At 43.8% G+C, this 19,007-nt stretch overlaps 1 long non-coding RNA gene across 2 annotated transcripts; it reads right to left on the bottom strand.

Annotated features, from left to right (window-relative positions):
- Positions 1 to 1,078: 1,078 nt before the first annotated feature.
- LOC116271498 lies at positions 1,079 to 18,745 on the bottom strand. 2 transcript variants are annotated; one of them, XR_004180116.1, is made up of 4 exons: positions 18,662 to 18,745; positions 16,470 to 16,609; positions 16,133 to 16,201; positions 1,079 to 1,163 (listed from the first exon to the last, which is right to left on the bottom strand). It is a non-coding gene; the product is annotated as an uncharacterized LOC116271498 (long non-coding RNA). The 2 variants fall into 2 exon arrangements; XR_004180115.1 differs by lacking the exon at positions 18,662 to 18,745 and adding an exon at positions 16,706 to 16,977.
- Positions 18,746 to 19,007: the final 262 nt, after the last annotated feature.

Genomic DNA, 19,007 nt, shown 5'->3' on the forward strand with positions numbered 1-19,007 from the left:
GCTTAGCAGGTCTGTTCTAGCCATTTGACCAAACGTGCTCTGATCTTTTCTACCAGCCTTAGAACGACAGACTGCAGATGTGGGCACATAAATGTCTGGGAGGGGCACACAGATACTGTGGGAGGAGTGGGTCTGGCTTAGCTATTGGGAGATCTCGGTCGTCCACATGGCGCTACGTAGAAAGAATGCCCTGACGTGAAAGTGACAGGCAGCTCGGCAATTTCTTTATGCCCTGAACTTGAGTGCGGCCTGTGCTAGAGAAAATAGACGGTGCTTCTTAAAAACAAAAGCTAGCAGCCTGCGAGGAGCGCTGTGCCTGCGAGTTCCTGGGAACAGGAGGGGGCTGTTCCTCCGCCCCTGGCTCCAGTTTCACCCAAGTCACTTCACAGCAGTTGGAAGGAGGTCACCAATTGTGAGTGTGGGGCGGGGGGCGGGGAGGGAGAGGAAGTGAGATGAAAAGGGAAGGCCCCGTTCAGCTGGGAGAGGAGCTCGCGGGTTTTCCCGCGGGCCGGCCTTAAGTGTGGAAGGGCCCGGGGCTGCCTGCCACCCTCGGATGCCACGCAGGTGCTGGGAGGGCCCCCGTCCGTGGGCTCAGGGACGTGTTCGCACCGACAGGCACAGAATGGAAAGCACCTTGGGGAAGAAGCGTGTCTCGCCATCTCAGGAGGCAGGCCCGGCCTGCACACCGCCAGCCCCTCCCCGGAGCTCACTGCAGCTCCCCGCCGCCCCCCACGTGCTGGGGAGCAGGTCCGGTTCCCCACCAGTTTGCGTCTGGTCTTTGTGTTTGCTCTGGGGCCAGGCGCGCCCTCTGCTGCAGGCCTGGGCTCCTGTTTGGAGTTCTCCTTTCCTTTATTGCTAAATTGTCTTGAAAGGCAGTGGCCACACCAACAGAGGTCGTCCGTTCTTCTTCCCACGAAACGAAGCGCCCAAGTGAAAATGCATGGACCCGCGGCAGCTTCTCGGCGGCGGGCTTCCTGGGACGGAAGACACAGGCTCGCCCCAGGGAGACGGAAGCAGGGGATCGGCTGGAACTCAGCTCGCCTCCTCCTTTCTCAGCAGGGCAGAGAATCATGGGCTTGTGCTGACGAAAGCTCCAGAAAGTGGACTCATTTAACCTTTCCAAAGATGTTATCCAAGCTGCAAAATCTTGGCAATCTGAAGACCTTTTAAGTCGATATACCAAAGAGCTTTAGTCGGGATTGAATGCAAAATGCCAAAATTTCACTTTTAAAATCGTCGTAACATCTAAATACAACCTAAGCACACTTGTAAACTGATGCCGAACAGGCACTTTGAGAGCCCTCCCTGCACCCCTTCCTCGCCCCCTCCTTTGTGCAAATGCTGTTTGCCCAGAACTTCAGCCACTGAAAATCCTGGGAACTTTCTCTTCCTGGCTGGCAACCTAGCAGTTTGGACTCCCAGAGGAGGTTTTTAAATCACTGAGGGATTTAAGCCTCTCTGTGTCATAGAAAAGCCAACACCCTCCCAGTTGAAGGTGGCCCCAAAGATGCGGGCCTGGGACCCAGGACTTCTGCAGGAGAGTGGACGCCTGGGTGCCCCCCCTCGCCTTGCCCTGCACATGGTAGGTGCTCAATAATTACATACTAAATATTCACACAAAGCAGCGATCCTGCCGAAGAGATCCACTGCAATGCACCTGGCTTCCTAGAAGCAGTAAATGAAAAGCTTTTCTATTTTTTAAAACAGAGAAAAGATTAATGAAGCCGTGACGTAGAGGCGGAGAGCTCAACAGAATCAAGACGTGCGCAGAAGCAATTTGCTTCTGAAACTCTAAACACGGGTGCTTTAGTACTTCCTGACACTCCTCAGCAGCAAGCAAATAAATATTTACATGTGGAAGGAAACTGTCCTTTGAAATGTAGGTTGTTCTATTCAGAAGAGAAATACGGCAAGGTTCCACTGCTTTAGTGGCAACACGCGTTATTTATGTTTTCCAGTTTGAAAATCATGCGCTTTCTATTAGGACCCTTACGTGGTAAACACCGATTCCCACATGAAGCGAATTAGTCCGGCAACCCTCCCCCACCCCACTCTTGCTGGTTCAGGGACAACAGCATAAGCTCTGACCAATCACCGTTTGTTTTATGCTTTGATTACCTGGTGAGCTAAAAGCAATGATAGTAAAAGCCTGGACCTGCCATGTATTCAGTCTGCATTTGTTACTCTCCCCTTTCTTCCATTTATGAGTTTGTTCCCAAAAGATTTTTTTTTAAAACTTCTGACTCGAGTAACTTTTCCTCTGATCTGATCTGATGTCAAATTAGTGGGTGGCAGGAGAAAGCAGGCCACATGATATCATCGTTTCCTATTCAAACAGATGGCGTTTTTTTTTTTCCAATAAAAATACTCTGACTGCAAGGCTATGAGTGTGCAGATAATTGCGCTGCTTACTCCGATTGGAGGTGTCTCCAGGGAGTTTCCACGCGCAGGAAGCTTTCCTGTTCTGAGGTTTTGGAAGAACACTTTCAGCAGGATTTCGGGTCACTGAAATGAAAGTGAACTATGCTCTGTACAAATGCGTCATGTTTAATTCAAGAGAAATTCATTCATTTCTTTGTTCTATAAATATTTACTGGCAGCCCGTTTTGTATAGGAGGCTGCCACCTCCCAAAAGCCCCCCGCTCCTCGAGTGGGTTGAGCCTGATACCCCTCGTCAACAGATGTGCCCAGAGGCCTTGGGTGCCCAACACAGGCTCGTTCAGGTACGACAAGATAACAGGGCATGCCTGGCCCTAGAGTTCAAGGGCTTGTCTTATTTTATTTTAAAAATCAGACTCTTAACTGCTTGTTTAATCTAGATGTTAACACTCAACCTACAGCTACCTGAAATATGTGAGTGGTGTTTAATAGATGATAAAGATCATATATTGCTCTCATGGAAAGAATGCAGAAATATAGGTGTCCCTTGTAGTCTTTAGTGTGTCCCCATAATCAATGTCCCCAGCTCATTAATGGAAAGGTCCCCTCCTCCTCCTTCCCCATCGCTGCCCTCATTCCTATAATGTAAACAGCCACCAATGGCTCCTATTTCTTTGTTCAAACAAACAATAGCCTTTATAACGGGGAAGAAAATTAGTATCAGGTGAAAGCCTCACTTCAGGGTGCTTATGGCTTTTTCTTTTTTCCAGAATAACAGGGCACGCCAGTGATCATAAGAAGAAAAATTCACACTTCAAGTTTGGAAAGCAACAGGACAAAGGTCTGTCTTCAGTGGTGCGTAGACATGCTCGTGATTGAACTGGAAATAGTTCTCTTTCCTTCTCTCTGCCTTCCTAACTGAAAAGCTGCAGCGTGGGGAGACAGGCTGCTCAGAGGCCTGGAGCCAGAACACGCACCCCGGCTTTGGTAGAGCCGGCTTGCTTGGTTAGAATCGAAGGAAAAGCCTTGTTATTTGGGAAGCTGGGCGTCCTCACCAAATTAGGGGATTTAATTTGCAAATATCCAAGGAGTACTTTGAAATGAAAGACGAACTAAAATCTGCTCCAAGGCCCTTGATTTTTCACCAGTGTAGGAGGATTCTCTTGCTGCTGGACATAGGTGAAAAGCACCGTCTGATTTAAACGCAAGAGACAGAGGAGAGATTTTATAAACATTTTCTACCATTCCATGAAATCAATTCCATTCAGGGCTAGAATTCAAGAAATAATCCATGGGCGAGTATGTCCGATGGTAAACCCACACGATTATATTGTTATCCTTTTGTACAGTTTTTAATTTTTTTATTATTTGATATTATTATCACAAAAATCGCTGGAACAGGACCCATGAGCTGCTCCTTCACTGCCTAGTGTTTTCAGAGGCTGACAGAAGCATTAAGCTCCAATTGAATACATGATTTCCAATGATTCCGTTAACTTTTCGGGTTTGTGGTAGGATTTGATTTACTTATTTTGTACTTTAACACACCAATAAAAAATAAATATCAAGAAATAGTAAAATTTGTTGCTTCAAAATAACCCTGAAAATATAGAGATTAGTGAAATTAAGCAAATTCAAATAGAGAAATGATTATCGTTCATTTCCTTAAGGCACAGAAATTAAGACTAGGTTTGAGAACCTTCATTTTTTAAAAACTGGACGATACTGGCTAAGTGCGGACTGGGCGGTCATACTCCACACACGCCCTGTGTGCTTAGAGTGAAGAGAGGACCACACTGAAATGAGATGAGCTGGAAGGAGGTGCAGCAGTGAAGGAAATCCTTCTGTTGGGAGAATTCATGTTTTAGCATAATCCTTTCAATAGGACCCAGCAGTGATGTGAGGAGCAGCTCTGGGGCTGATTTAGATTCAGACAGTCTATCACAGGCTGTGTGGTTGCATCCCTTTGGGCCAGTCTCATTTTAGGTCCAAATATGCAGGAGTGGGGCTCTGGCTTCCAGATGTTTCAGGTTGCAAAAGGCTGGGGCCACCATCTTTAGAGAAAATCCATTAGTTTGATTCTCTTGGGGACCAGGAAGAAAACCAAGAACGCTCAATGGACTGTGGGACTCAAAGAGTCCACAGGAGGCATTTGTAAGGGGCAAACCTGCGTGTGCCCAGTAATTTTTGAAGCTCACAGTAGAAGTGGAGAAGCAGTGATGGGCCCCACAGAACCAGGGGCTTGGGAATGATGGAAAAGGAAAAAAATGATTGAAGGACAGCTGGAAGAAAAAGGGACGCTTCCTTTTAACTGGATGCTGGGTCTCAACCTTGAATAGTTCCAGGCCTTCGGAAGCCTTTTCTCAGGGGGCGTGGCCTGGGGACTCCCGGCTTGCGCTGCTGAACTTGCAGGGAAGGAGAAATGGGCAAGGCCAGAGGCGACCATCAGGTGCTCCATAGGCACAGAGGCAGAACTCAAGGTTTAGCTTTACCTTAAGAGGGTGACTGCAAAGTGTGCTCCCGGGACCAGGGGCATTGGCCTCACCTGGGAGCTTGCTAAAACTCCAAGTTGCTCTCACCCAGACTGAATCCAAAATGCTGGGTACAGCCCAGCAATCTCGGCTTTCACACTTTCTCCAGGTGATTCTGGTGCAAGCTAACCTTTAAAAAGTCCTGGGTACCATTCCAGAGGCTGTGATTAAGTTGGTCTAGGGCCTGTGGCCTAGACCTGGGGGTTTTGGAAGCCCACAGGTGATTCTGATGTATGGCCATGGTTGGCAGGCTGTTCGTAGTGCTGTCCAGAGGTCCTGCTGTGGGATGGAAAGGGTCTGTATCTGCACTGGCCAATGTGGGGGCCAGCCCTGTGTCTACTGAGCACTTGGCCCCTGGCTAGTGCGACTGAGAAACTGAATTTTTCATTTCCTTTACTGTTGATTAAGTTTAAATAGCTAAATGTGGCTAGTGGCTGCCTTATTGGATAGCAGAGTTCTAGAGTCACAGATAAATGTAATACTGTTCCATTAGTTGGTTTAAAAATCCATTGCCTCTGTAATCCCAGCACTTTGGGAGGCCAAGGCGGACGGATCACGAGGTCAAGAGATCAAGACCATCCTGGCCAACATGGTGAAACCCCTTCTCTACTAAAAATACAAAAGTTAGCTGGGCGTGGTGGCAGGCACTTGTAATCGCAGCTACTCGGGAGGCTGAGGCAGGAGAATCGCTTGAACCCGGGAGGCAGAGCTTGCAGTGAGCCAAGATCGCATCACTGACACCATCCTGGTGACAGAGGGAGATTTCGTCTAAAAAAAAAAAAAAAACGCCTCACGGAGTTAAATATTTAAGTTGATAAGAAAAATGGTAGTCAAGAGTCTTGGAGGATTATTTTAAAATCCACTTTTGGTGATAAATAGATAAAAACAGTGTAGTAGAGCCCAGAAGTTCCTTCTGATTTCTAGCTGTTGGAGCTGACTTCCTCAATTTTACTTGCAGGAGAACTGCTTCCTAAAGAGCACCTTACCCAGCCATTCCTGCATGCAAGTGTGTATGAGAATTGGAGGGGGCATTAGATGAAAATCCAATTCCTGGTCTCTATCCCAGATGTTCCTATCCAATAGGTCTGGGTTGGGGCCTTGGAAACTGCATTTTTGGCAAACCCCCTATTGATTTGGACACACAAGTTTCAAGGAACAGGCGCTAAGGATCACTGATTTAGAATCTGTTTGTCCATCCAGGAAAGCCAGAGTCACCACACTTGAGTACAGTGGGTTTTGATGCAGGAAAGGTCTTTATAATTCTTTCATGAATTCACCAAACTTTAAAAGTCATACTATTTTCAAGACTGTGCTAAGCTGGGGGAGAAATTGGTGAACAGAATTCAGTGCCTACCTTTAACTAATAACATAAATATACTTCTTGTTGCTGTGTAGTTAATATTCGCAGCTGCTGAAGGTGCTGCAATTCACCTGGTGATTGCTGAAAACTCCAATCAGTGCCTGACTTATGTTCCTTCCCATACTGCACAGGAAGGGCCTTTTTGGGTAGTGGCTACAGCTGTTAACTGTTTGTGGGTTCAGCCTTCACATGCTATGTTACAGAAAGCCTTTACCCTAATCCTAAATGCTGCTTCTTTTATTAATGTATTATTCAACCTGAAATACTTTTGAAAGTAAATGGGGACAAAATTAAAAATTCTTTCAGGACAGCAAGATTGTCTGGGACACACTGGGAGGTACTGTCACCCTAATTAGGCATCATTATTACTGGGGGAATGAGAATTATGAGGTCACACAGCTAGGAAGGGGCCAAGGCCCCCGCATAGGTCTGTCTGATTCTATCCTGGGTTGAATTCTGTGCCCCAAAATTCATGTCTACCCAGAACCTCATAATTTGACCTTATTTGGAAATATGGTCTTTGAAGATGTAATTAATTAAGATGAGGTCATATTGTCAACTGCCTGGCTAAGTATTGAAAGTGTGTCCCAACCTGCACAGGGTCCATTGGCAAAACCTGGAAGACTTACCGGTTCCATGGAGTTAAGGAAATCTCTAATTATTAGCTGACTTCTAAGCTAACTAAGGACAGACTTCAGTGGCTATACATGACAAAGAATAGAGACTTTACAGAATTAGTTCAGAAAAGGCACTAAAGAAACAGTTAGCTATACCTATAACAAACAACAACAAATCCTCAAGAGGGGAAAAATATTTCCAAAATTGTCACATTATATTATTTAAAATACCTAGTTTTAAATACAAAATTATGAAACATGCAAAGATACAAGAAAATATTACTCATTCATGGGATAGGAACTGTCTCTGAGGAAGCTTAGACATTGGGATTACTCAACAAAAACTTTGAATCAGCTATTTTAAATATATTCAAAGAACTAAAGAAAACCATGTCTAAAGGTCCAAGGAAGGGATGATAATGCTGTTTCAAGAAACAGAGAATATTAAAAATGACATGTAAATTATAAAGAATCAAATAGAAATTCTGGGGTTAAAAAGTACAATAATGGAAATACAAAATTTGCCAAAAGAAAGTCTTAACAGCATACTTGAGCAAGAAAAGAAGCAGATTTGAAGATATGTCGATAGAGATTACATAGCCAGAAGAAAAGAAATTAAAGAATAAAGAAAAGACATGAAGCCTCAGAGACCTGTGTGACATTAAGCATAACAATATATGCATAATGGGAATCCAAGAAAGAGTAGAGAGAAAGAGGCAGAAAGAATATTGGAATAAATAATGACCAAAATCTTCCTAAACCTGTTGAAAGACATAAATCTACACATCCAAGAAGTTTAATAAACTCCAAGTAGAATAAACTCAAAGAGATCTGCATCAAGGCATACCATAATTAAACTTTCAAAAGATAAAGACAAAGAGAGAATCTGGAAAGCAGCAAGAGAGAAGCAACTCCTCATGTATAAGCAATTCTCAATAAGATTTATAGCTCATTTCTCATAAGAAGGGAAGCCTTCAGGATAAGATGAAGATATCCTAGACAATAAATTGAATCCACACAAAGAATAAAAGAACACTGATAAAGGTACCTACAAAAGTAAACATATAGGACAGTTATTAATGTAATTTTTGTTTGTAACTTCTCTTTTTTCTTTATTTTGTATTTCAATATATTTTTGGGGAACAGGTGGTGTTTGGTTACATGAATAAGTTAATCAGTGGTGATTTCTGATATTTTCATGCATCCATCACCCAAGCAGCATACACTGTACCCAATGTGTAGTGTTTTACCCATCACCCCCTCCCACCCTTTCCCCTGAGTCCCCAAAGTCCATTGTATTATTCTTTTTTTTTTTTTTTTTTTGGTACTTTAAGTTGTGGGATACATGTGCAGAACGTGCAGGTTTGTTACATAGGTATACATGTGCCATGGTGGTTTGCTGCACCCACCAACCCGTCATCTAGGTTTTAAGCTCCACATGCATTAGGTATTTCTCCTAATGTTGTCCCTCCCCTAGCCCCCACCCCCTGACAGGCCCTAGTGTGTGATGTTCCCCTCCCTGTATCCATGGGTCCTCATTATTCAGCTCCCACTTATAAGTGAGAACATGCAGTGTTTGGTTTTCTGTTCCTGTGTTAGTTTGCTGGGAATGATGGTTTCCAGCTTCATCCGTGTCCCTGCAAAGGACATGAATTCATTCTTTTTTTTATGGCTGCATAGTATTCCATGGTGTATATGTGCCATTGTATTATTCTTATGCCTTTGCATCCTCATAGCTTAGCTCCCACTTATGAGTGAGAACATACCATGTTTGGTTTTCCATTTCTGAGATACTTCACTTAGAATAATGGTCTCCAATTCTATCCAAGTTGCTGTGAATGCCATTATTTAATTCCTTTTTATGGCTGAGTAGTATTCCATGGGGTGTGTGTGTGTATCCATAAGAATATGGAACCAGTCCACATGTCCATCAATCAACAAATGGATGAGGATAATGCCTTCCAGCTCCATCCATGTCTGTGCAAAGGACGTTATCTCATTCCTTTTTATGGTTGCTTAGTATTCCATGGTGTATATGTACCATGTTTCCTTTATCCAGTCTATCATTAATGGACATTTGGATAGACTCCATGTATAAAAGACACTTTTAATTCAAAGACGTAAGTAGGTTGAAAGTCAAAGAATGGAAAAAAATATTCCTTGCAAACGGTAACCAAAAGAGAACTGGAGAGCTATACTAACACTAGGCAAAAAAGACTTTATGACAAGAATTGTTATAAGAAATAAAAGGGTCACTCCATTAAGAAGATATGACAATTAGGAACATATATCCACCTACAAACAGAGCTTCCAAAATATGTAAAGTTGTGAGATAATTGAAAAGAGAGAGTTCAACAATAATATTTATTTGAAGATTTTAATATACTCCTTTCAATAATGGATAGAACAACTAAACAGAAGATCATCAAGGAAACAGAAGACTTGAAAAAATTACAAACCTACTAGACTTAATAGACATTTATAGGACACTCCACGTAACGACAGCAGAATGCCCATTCTTCTCAATTACACATGGAACATTCTCCGGGATAGACCATATGTTATGACATAAGTCTCTATAAACTCACATCATACAAACTATCTTCTCCAACCCAATGGAATAAAACTAGAAATCAATAATAGAAAAACTGGAAAATTCACAATATATGGAAATTAAACAACACACCTAAACAATCAATGGATCAAAGAAATCCCAAAGGAAATTACAGAATATTTGGAGATGTATGAAAGCAAAAACACAAAATACCAAAACCATGGGAAGCAGTGCTTAGAGAAAAATTTATAGTTGTAAAGTTCTGCTTTTGAAAAGAATAAATATCTCAAATCAATAACCTAGCTTTATACGTTAAGGAACTAGAAAAAGAAGAGCAGGCAGGGCGTGGTGGCTCAGGCCTGTAATCCCAGCACTTTGGGAGGGTGAGGCAGGCAGATCACAAGGAGGTGGAGGTTGCAGTGAGCCGAGATGGCACCATGGCACTCCAGCCTAGGCGACAGAGCTGAGACTCTGTCTCAAAAAACAAACAAAAAGGCCAGTCGCGGTGGCTCATGCCTGTAATCCCAGCACTTTGAGAGGCCGAGGTGTGTGGATCACGAGGTCAAGAGATCGAGACCGTCCTGGCTAACATGGTGAAACCCCATCTCTACTAAAAAAAAGACAAAAAAAATACCTGGGCATGGTGGTGGGCGCCTGTGGTCCCAGCTACTGGGGAGGCTGAGACAGGAGAATGGCGTGAACCCGGGAGGCAGAGTTTGCAGTGAGCTGAGATCACGCCACTACGCTCCAGCCTGGGTGATAGAGCAAGACTCCGTCTCAAATAAATAAATAAAAATAAAAATAAAGGAAAAGAAGAGCAAACTGAAACCCAAAACAAGCAAAAGGAAGTAAATAATAAAGATTAGACTAGTGATAACAAAATAGACAATAGAAAAACAATAGAGAAACGAAGTGAAACCAAAAATTGGCTCTTTGAAAAAAAAATCTACAAAATTGACAAACCTTTAGCTAGTCTGACCAAGAAAACAATGAGAAGATTCAAATAACTAAAATTAGGAATGGAAGCAGGGACATTGCTACCAACTTCATAGAAAAAAAAAAAGAATAAGACTATAATAATTGTATGCTACTAGGATTTGGCTATGGTTTGTTCTTACCAAAACTTATGATGAAATTTCATTCCCAATATGGCAGTGTTGAGAGCTGAGGTCTAGTGAAAAATGTCTGAGTCATGGGGGTGGGTCCCTCATTAACACATTAATACCATCTTGTGGGAGTAAGTTCTCACTCTCATGGGACACTGTGAGTCCTGATTTCAGCAGCAGCTGTTCCAGATGTGCTCTCCTTATTAACATGCAGCTATTATTCTGGATGTTTCTGTATGGATAGTTTTAGATAAGATTAGCATTTAAATTGGTGGACTTTCAGGAAAGCAAATTGCCTTCTGTAATGTGGGTGGATCTCATCTAATCAGTTGAAGGACTGAATAAAACAGCCTAACCTGTCCAGAGCAAAAAGGAATTCTGTGGTAGACAGTCTTCAGACTTGAACTGCAGTCTTGGCTCTTCCTTAGCTCTCCAGCCTGCCAGTCCACCTGCAGATTTTGGACTAGCCAACCTCCACAACTGCATGAGCCAATTCCTTAAAATAAGTCTCTTTATGGATACACTACATATACACATCCTACTATTTCTCTTTCTCTGGAGAACTCTGACTAACACCATCTTCTACAGACAGGACCAACAAGCTCTCAGATTTACGAAGAATTAATATTTGGGAAGCCCTCGTGTATATAGACTTCAGACCATTTGAGGTGTTGACTGAAAGCAAAATAAACATGATAATAAAAAGAAGTCCTAAATATTAGCTTTGGCCTCATGAACAGCTGCAGAAATCCAGACTGTATCCTCTCCTGATACTTCCTTCCTGCTGTGTCATGTATATATTTATGAGTTAATTAACTTTCTTTTGACTCCTCTCTCTTCTCTCTCACTATTATATATATGGTTTGTCTACAGTTAACGATAATTTAGTTCATAGGTTTCAGAATAACACAACTACAGTGCAAGTGGAACTTGAGAATGAATGAACATCCGGGATTGAGGATGGATGCAGTCAGTAACTATTGTCACCCACTGGTGAGGGAGTGAGTACATTTTTTGTTTGAAATAAGGAGAATGGTGGCCGGGCGCGGTGGCTCAAGCCTGTAATCCCAGCACTTTGGGAGGCCGAGACGGGCGGATCACGAGGTCAGGAGATCGAGACCATCCTGGCGAACACGGGGAAACCCCGTCTCTACTAAAAAAATACAAAAAACTAGCCGGGCGAGGTGGCGGGCGCCTGTAGTCCCAGCTACTCGGGAGGCTGAGGCAGGAGAATGGCGGGAACCCGGGAGGCGGAGCTTGCAGTGAGCTGAGACCCGGCCACAGCACTCCAGCCTGGGCGACAGAGCGAGACTCCGTCTCAAAAAAAAGAAAGAAGGAGAATGGCATTGTCTCAAACAGGTCCAGTTTGTTACTGTTGTTATGGGTGGAAATGAATGTCAGGAAAGAAAATTATATATGTAAATCTAGAGAGTCAGATGAATAGATTTCAAAGGGTGTTTGTCATTCCTTTGTATTCTGGCAGACTCCCCAGGGTGTGTATCAGTGGACGGAGTGCTGGGTCTTCCCCTACCAAAGCTGAAATGCAAGTACATCCTCGCTCTCCCTGCTCCTTGGTGGTCTGAACTCAGGAGCCGGACCTGTCCTTACCCTACAAGATGCTCCCACATGGATCTTTGACTCATCCACAGCAAAGTGATTCTTTGAATCCATTTACAGTGACTGTATTGTCCAATACTAGAACCCTGGCCAAACTTTTCGTGCAGAGAGAGAGCTGTGCTGCTTCCTGCTTCTTGACCTTCCAGAATTTCTGGAGTTCTTAGCAGCCTTCTGAGTTCTTAGTGCTGTGACCCTCGTCCCATTCAGTGTCCTACCAAGGAATGTTTTGTACTTAAGATGGTCAGAGGCAGTTGTTTTGGTTGCAACAAGAACCCTGACCAGTACAATGGTTTTGCACCACAGATTCAAGACCCAAGGCAGGAAGTACCAATGCTCTGGTGCATGGGCTGAGACCATGAGAGGAAGCTGCAGAGCAAAGGCCCATGTGCTTTCTGTGGCTAATCCAGTGTCCTACCTCCTAAGACACAACAAAAAGAAGTTTGGTGTTGGCCCATTGTATCAGGAGCAAAGAAGGAGGTTAAAATGTTTTTCTAGGATGTTCTCTGTAAAACCTTCCTGATGCAAAACACTTCTTTCTAAAGAGTTGGGATAGGCTGTTTAACCCCTAGCATCCCAGATTCTTCCGTAGACAAAGACTGTGTCCTGTGGTTCTGTTGCTGTGGGTACCTACTCCAGGCCTTACCCCTGGATGGTAAAAAGCTGTCAGGTGTTGATAGAAGAATTAGCACATAATAAAGTGCCCCCCACCCAAGTAATATTGGAAGAGTTTAAAGAGAATGGTAATAATAAGAGCACCTTGGAAGAAAAAATCAAACAAGCATCTGCCATTGCATTCTATGCTGAAATTAGATCAAATTTTATTTTTAACACAAACCTTTATGCTCGTTTAGGACTAAAAGACACACAGTGCCAACAGGTACTAACCTAGTTCAGGAATTTTACCTGCTCACCAGAATGTCTAAAACGTATTGTCCCACAAGTAAAGATTTTGCCCTATTGTTTTTGTTTGTTTGTTTGTTTTGAGACGGAGTCTCGCTCTGTCTCCCAGGCTGGAGTGCAGTGGCCGGATCTCGGCTCACTGCAGGCTCCGCCTCCCGGGTTCACGCCATTCTCCTGCATCCGCCTCCCGAGTAGCTGGGACTACAGGCGCCCGCCACGCCCGGCTAGTTGTTTGTAGAGACGGGGTTTCACCGTGTTCGCCAGGATGGTCTCGATCTCCTGACCTCGTGATCCGCCTGTCTCAGCCTCCCAAAGTGCTGGGATTACAGGCTTGAGCCACCGCGCCCGGCCGCCCTATTGTTTTAAAACACCATTCATTCCCAGGATAGAAAACAGTGCAAAGCATAGGATGTGTTTGGTGGAGATAAAAAATCCTTGAATGAATTTAGATGGTGATAGTGATGATAATGATGATGGATGTATTAAAGACTCTAGCCGGGAGCGGTGGCTCACACCTGTAATCCCAGCACTTTGGGAGGCCAAAGTGGGCAGATCACCTGAGGTCAGGAGTTCCACACCAGCCTGGCCAACATGGCGAAACCCCCCCCTCTACTAAAAATACAAAAATTAGCTGGGTGTAGTGGCCGGCACCTGTAATCCCAGCTACTTGGGAGGCTGAGGCAGGATAATTGCTTTTTTTCTTTGAAACAGGGTCTTGCTCTGTTGCCCAGGCTGGAGTGCAGTGGTACAAACACGGCTCACTGCAGTCTCAACCTCCCGGGCTCAAGCAGTCCTCCCACCTCAGCCTCCCTAGTAGCTGGGATTATAGGTGCACATCACCACATGTGGCAAATTTTTTTTTCATTTTTTTGTATAGATGAAGTCTTGCCATGTTACCCAGGCTAAGGTTCTTATATATTAAGTGACTTTGATTGTAGATAATAGATTTAGAACCAAAATATGGATCTCTTGCCTCTCTAATCAGTGCTTCTTGTACTGGAATGGATCTCTAGACTTGGTGTAATACCTCCTCTCAGTAGTGTGTATCGAAGGAGAAGAGAGGGCAGAGTAGAGGTAGTAGGGTGGGCTGGCCATTTTCTTGTGAGTTGAAAGGCTTAGACTCAGACCCTGTTGGCACTAAGTCTCTTGTGATTTTTAAATAAGTCTCCCGCTGCCTCAGTTCCTTTCTGTAAATCAGAGCAGAAGGGAAATTGTAGGATACTCTCCTAATATGATCTCGTGTTCTAGGAAAGTCGTATGAAGGAGGAGGTGAAAGTGGATCATCTATTTTATTTCGTATGATTTTACCAACACATCTGTTGAAACTTTTTTAAAACGTCATCACTCTGGTTCACATTTGCTTTTTTACGACACATATTTGAGAATTCAGCCACTGGGCTTATTTATACTCATTATTATTCTAGGATAATCTTTAGGGTTTGAAATCACTTATAATCCCATAACACAAAACTGTGGCGAACATGTCCTCTGACCCACACGAATTATTTTCTATAAAAATGGAAGTCATGGATAGCCCTAATTAAATCCCTGCTTAGCAGGTGCAAGTGCTTAGGACAACTCTCTACATGATCCATAGAAACAAATCAAGGTTTGTAGTTGGAGAACCACTAAAAGCAAGCCAATGAGCATTCCTGTGGCTTGTAAACACAAAAGAAAATATTAAAAAGCACACATGAGATACAAAGTATACTATTACAAGCAGGCCCGAGTCAGCCACTCAGCACAGGCCTTAGAGCTGTGTCAGTATTGCTGAAGACCCTAAGGACTGGGCCTTCCTGACACCATTCCTTCTCCTTCCTCCCAGAGCCACCATCGTCTAATGTTGTGTTCATAATTGACTTAATTTCCTTCCTCATTTTCCTATATAACTATGTATCCTTAAAGCATATGTTGCTAAATCTTGCATATATTTGAAGTTTCTATTTAAGATAAGTGGCATTATATTGTAGATAATCCAGTTTTGGGATCAAGTTTATATTTGGGAAGTCATTCATGGGTGTTGACGTTTTCAGCTGAATGTCATTCATTTTCACTATCCTATAGAATTCCATTACATGAATATCCCATGATGTATTTACTCATAGGAGGATTTTTTCTTTTAATTACACAATTATATTATCTTAATATTATACACACATAACAGTTATCATACACTATTACCCAAAAGTTGTCAACATTCTGTGAATATAGGCTCCAATACATAGAAGTTGAGCTGTGAACTCGTTAATTTTCTATATAGTTTCTTTGGAAACCAAAGATTTGAAAGCCAGAGTTTTTGCCAATCTCCTCTTTCTGCTTCATTAGGCCTGCCTTTCATGGTAACCTGTTCCTCAAATAATATTTCTCCCAACTGTGACACCAACTAGATGTCAAAGCCTCAGTGATATCCGTTGATGTCAAAACATCAATTTATGTCAAATATAATTTAACCTAAAGCCAAGTTTCCTTTATTGGAATGATAATGTCATTTATCAAATGTCTTCTCTTTCACTTTCCCTGATTTTAGTTATTAAAACAACACCCCACTTCAATGTGTTCATTTGTAAAATAGCAATGCCATTACTAACTTGTGTCTGTTACAGGGAGTATCCTATGAAGATGGTCTCAAAGCACTTTGAGATGAACAGAATGTTCTATAAATGGGAATTGAAAATAATCAAGACATTCATGGATCCAAACAGGCCACAGAAATACCATAGCAACAAATGAACAATAATTGCTGCATTATGGGCTCTTTCCCCAGCTGCACTCATGCAATCAAAGCTCTGCTGCGTCTTCAGAAGGAGCCCAGGTCAGGTCTGGCTGCCATCACCCATGAGGAAGACGTGCAGAGCCAGACAGATGCCTGGAGGAAAGGTGGGTGTGTGCTGTCCTGCCCCATCCTCTCTGTTTCCCTCCCACGTGTTTGCAGAGACGTCCTCAGCATGGAACCAGGGCCCTTGACAGAGACATTGTCATTCCGGACCCCCCACACCCAAGCCAGTTCATCCAAGTCACCCGATAATGATGTGCTCTGAAGAAACTACCTGTTGCAGCAAACTCCTTACCTTACTGGACGCGTCGCGATGGCCAGCGCAGGATGAGGCCGTGGGCGGATCTTAATGACACAGTCCACCCTGCAAACCAAGGTCAACAAGGCGGCAGGTATGGCCACGGCCCCTCACCGTGGACTCTGTACGAGCCAATACACAGTGTGCTGTTCCCCAGTTATTTCTGAATACAGCCACAGGGAGATGTGAACCAGCCCCACTTCCCTAGGGCACACAGAGGCTAGAAAGGATCCACAGGACCTGTTCAACTTGCCAGTGATCCCAAACTCCTGATCCAGGCAGATCACTAAGACAGAGAAATATTCCCTTTTCTAGGAATGCCCTCTGGCCTCACCCTGCTCAATGATGTGTCCACTAGCTCGACACACCCCAGTTAGTGGGGGCATCTTCTCCAGCGGTGGGGGGGACTGCAGTGGGGGCAGCTGTGGAGATGGCAGAATCTTTCCTGCGGGATTCTGGAATGTCGTATCCCCTCTGGAAGAGACACAAGGAGTGAGGGTGACACTGGGAAGGGTGTGGGAGGGAGAACCTTCCTTACTGCCTGGCGTCCCTCAGGGGCCAGTGACCAACCTTATTAGCCACCTCTGCACTCAACCGCTTCCTCTCTCCTGAGGCAGCCAGAGCCTGAATATCTCAGCAAGGCATTAAGAAAGGCTTTAATAATTGATTTAATTAAAGCCTAAAAATTATAGAACCAGCTCCTATGCGTTGAGTGATTTCAGAGCTCTCCTTTTCTTTGCCGTCTTCGAAGGGTAATCTGGATGCTGGAGGGTTGCTCTCTGGCTTGACAAACTCAGTTTGTTTCCATAGTTACAAAACACTTGTGCTCTTCCTGACCCACAATCCATCAGGAGGGGTACACTGGCTGCCTGGTAACCACGAGATCATTTCCTGAATTGGCAGACCTCTTTAACACTGTCTAAACATTAGAAAGGTGGGTGACCACACCTGTTTTGTGCACTCCCTGACAATCTCATTTTGATTTAAGTATTTTGTAGGAAGCAAAGTAAAGACGATTTGCACTACAAATTACAAATATTTATATCTAATCCCCCAATAAATTCAAGGGAAAAGGCGGGAACTTGAAAGAGCGCGAGCAGTCGCTGCCGTGCCCCAAGGAGTTTGCTCTCGCCTGGGCTGACTCCATGAGTCCAGCTCTCTCCTTGGATAAAGGCAGCTGTTGGGGGAGCCGAGTGCCATGGTAGTCAAGGGCCAGGCAGCAGCTCTGAGAGATCTGGACATACATCTTTTTCTTTTTTCTTTTTTTTAGACAAAGTCTTGCTCTTGTCGTCCAGGCTGGAGTGCAGTGGCGTGATCTCAGCTCACTGCAGCCTCTGCCTCCTGAGTTCAAGCTATTTTCCTGCCTCAGTCTCCTGAGTAGCTGGGATACAGGCATGTGTGCCACCACACCCGGCTAATTTTTGTACTTTTTGTAAAGACGGAGTTTGCCATGTTGGCCAGGCTGGTCTGGAACTCCTGACCTCAGATGATCTACCCACCTGGGCCTCCCAAAGTGCTGGGATTACAGGCGTGAGCCACAGCGCCCGGCCACATAAATCTTTTTCTTACTAGATGTGGATAATTTATTCTCTCTTAACTGTATTAATAGTTCCCTTATCTTTGAAAGAAGTAACTCATGGCTTTGTTGAGAGGATTAAATAAGTGAAAGATTTAGTACAAGTATATATTTTACACTCTATAAGTGATCATTGCTATTTTGCCCTATTGTTTCAAAACACCATTCATTCCCATGATACAAAACAGTGCGAAGTATAGGACATGTTCAATGGAGATAAAGAATCCTTGAATGAATTTAGATGGTGGTGATGATGATAATGACAATGGATGTATTAAAGAGTAGCCAGGCACGGTGGCTCACACCTATAATCCCAGCACTTTGGGAGGCCGGGGTGGGTGGATCACTGAAGTCAGGAGTTCCAGACCAGCCTGGCCAACATGGTGAAGCCCCCTCTCTACTAAAAATACAAAAATTATCAGGGTGTGTTGGCGGGCACCTGTCATCCCGGCTACTTGGGAGGCTGAAGCAGGAGAATTGCTTGAATCTGGGAAGTGGAGGTTACAGTGAGCTGAGATCGCACCAGTGCACTCCCACCTGGGCAACAGAGTGAGACTCTGTCTAAAATTAAATTAAATTAAATTAAATTAAATTAAATTAAATTAAATTAAAAGTCTAGAGCCTTTCACGTAACTGTGGTTGCATTTGCTCCACTTCACATAAGAGGCTGTTTAGCATGTGATTACAAGTGGCCCTCGGGCCAGAGTGTATGAGTTCAAGTCTTGTCATTATTTCACACTAGATGTGTAATCTTAGGTAACCTCCGCAGAGTTTATTATACTTGTGTAGGTTTCCTTATCAGTAAAATGGAAATAATAATATAAATCTCACTGCACTGGTAAGAGGATTAAGTGCACTCAGATTTCTAAAGGGCTTAGACCAGTGCCTGCTATTTAAGGAACAGACTCCACCACGCGGAATGAGTTGGACACGCTGTGACACGCACAAACCTGTCACTCTGCTCTGTGAGCTCTTTCTCTCCTGCCACCTTGGATGAAATCTTCTGCTGGTCCTCATAACTTTCACAGCCACTCCTGAATTGTGCAAAGTCCTCTGGTCACTTATTGAAGTAGTAAAGACCTCATCTCAGATACTAACGTGCCTGGCCCCACACGAGAAGGGACTAAACTTCATCGCATGTTTCTCTTCCCCCAGTTTATGCTGACCTAAGGGTACATTTGAATTTGTACCTTTTGCTAAGAAGGTTGGCGGTGGGGCAAGAGTCATGGAATTGAATTTTTACCACTTCCTTTAAAAGTCCCTCGTAGGCCCTGCACCTTGCGTGGAATGTGGTTG

This window comes from Papio anubis, chromosome 19 (genome assembly GCF_008728515.1).
Source record: "Papio anubis isolate 15944 chromosome 19, Panubis1.0, whole genome shotgun sequence".
NCBI classification, from domain to species: domain Eukaryota; kingdom Metazoa; phylum Chordata; class Mammalia; order Primates; family Cercopithecidae; genus Papio; species Papio anubis.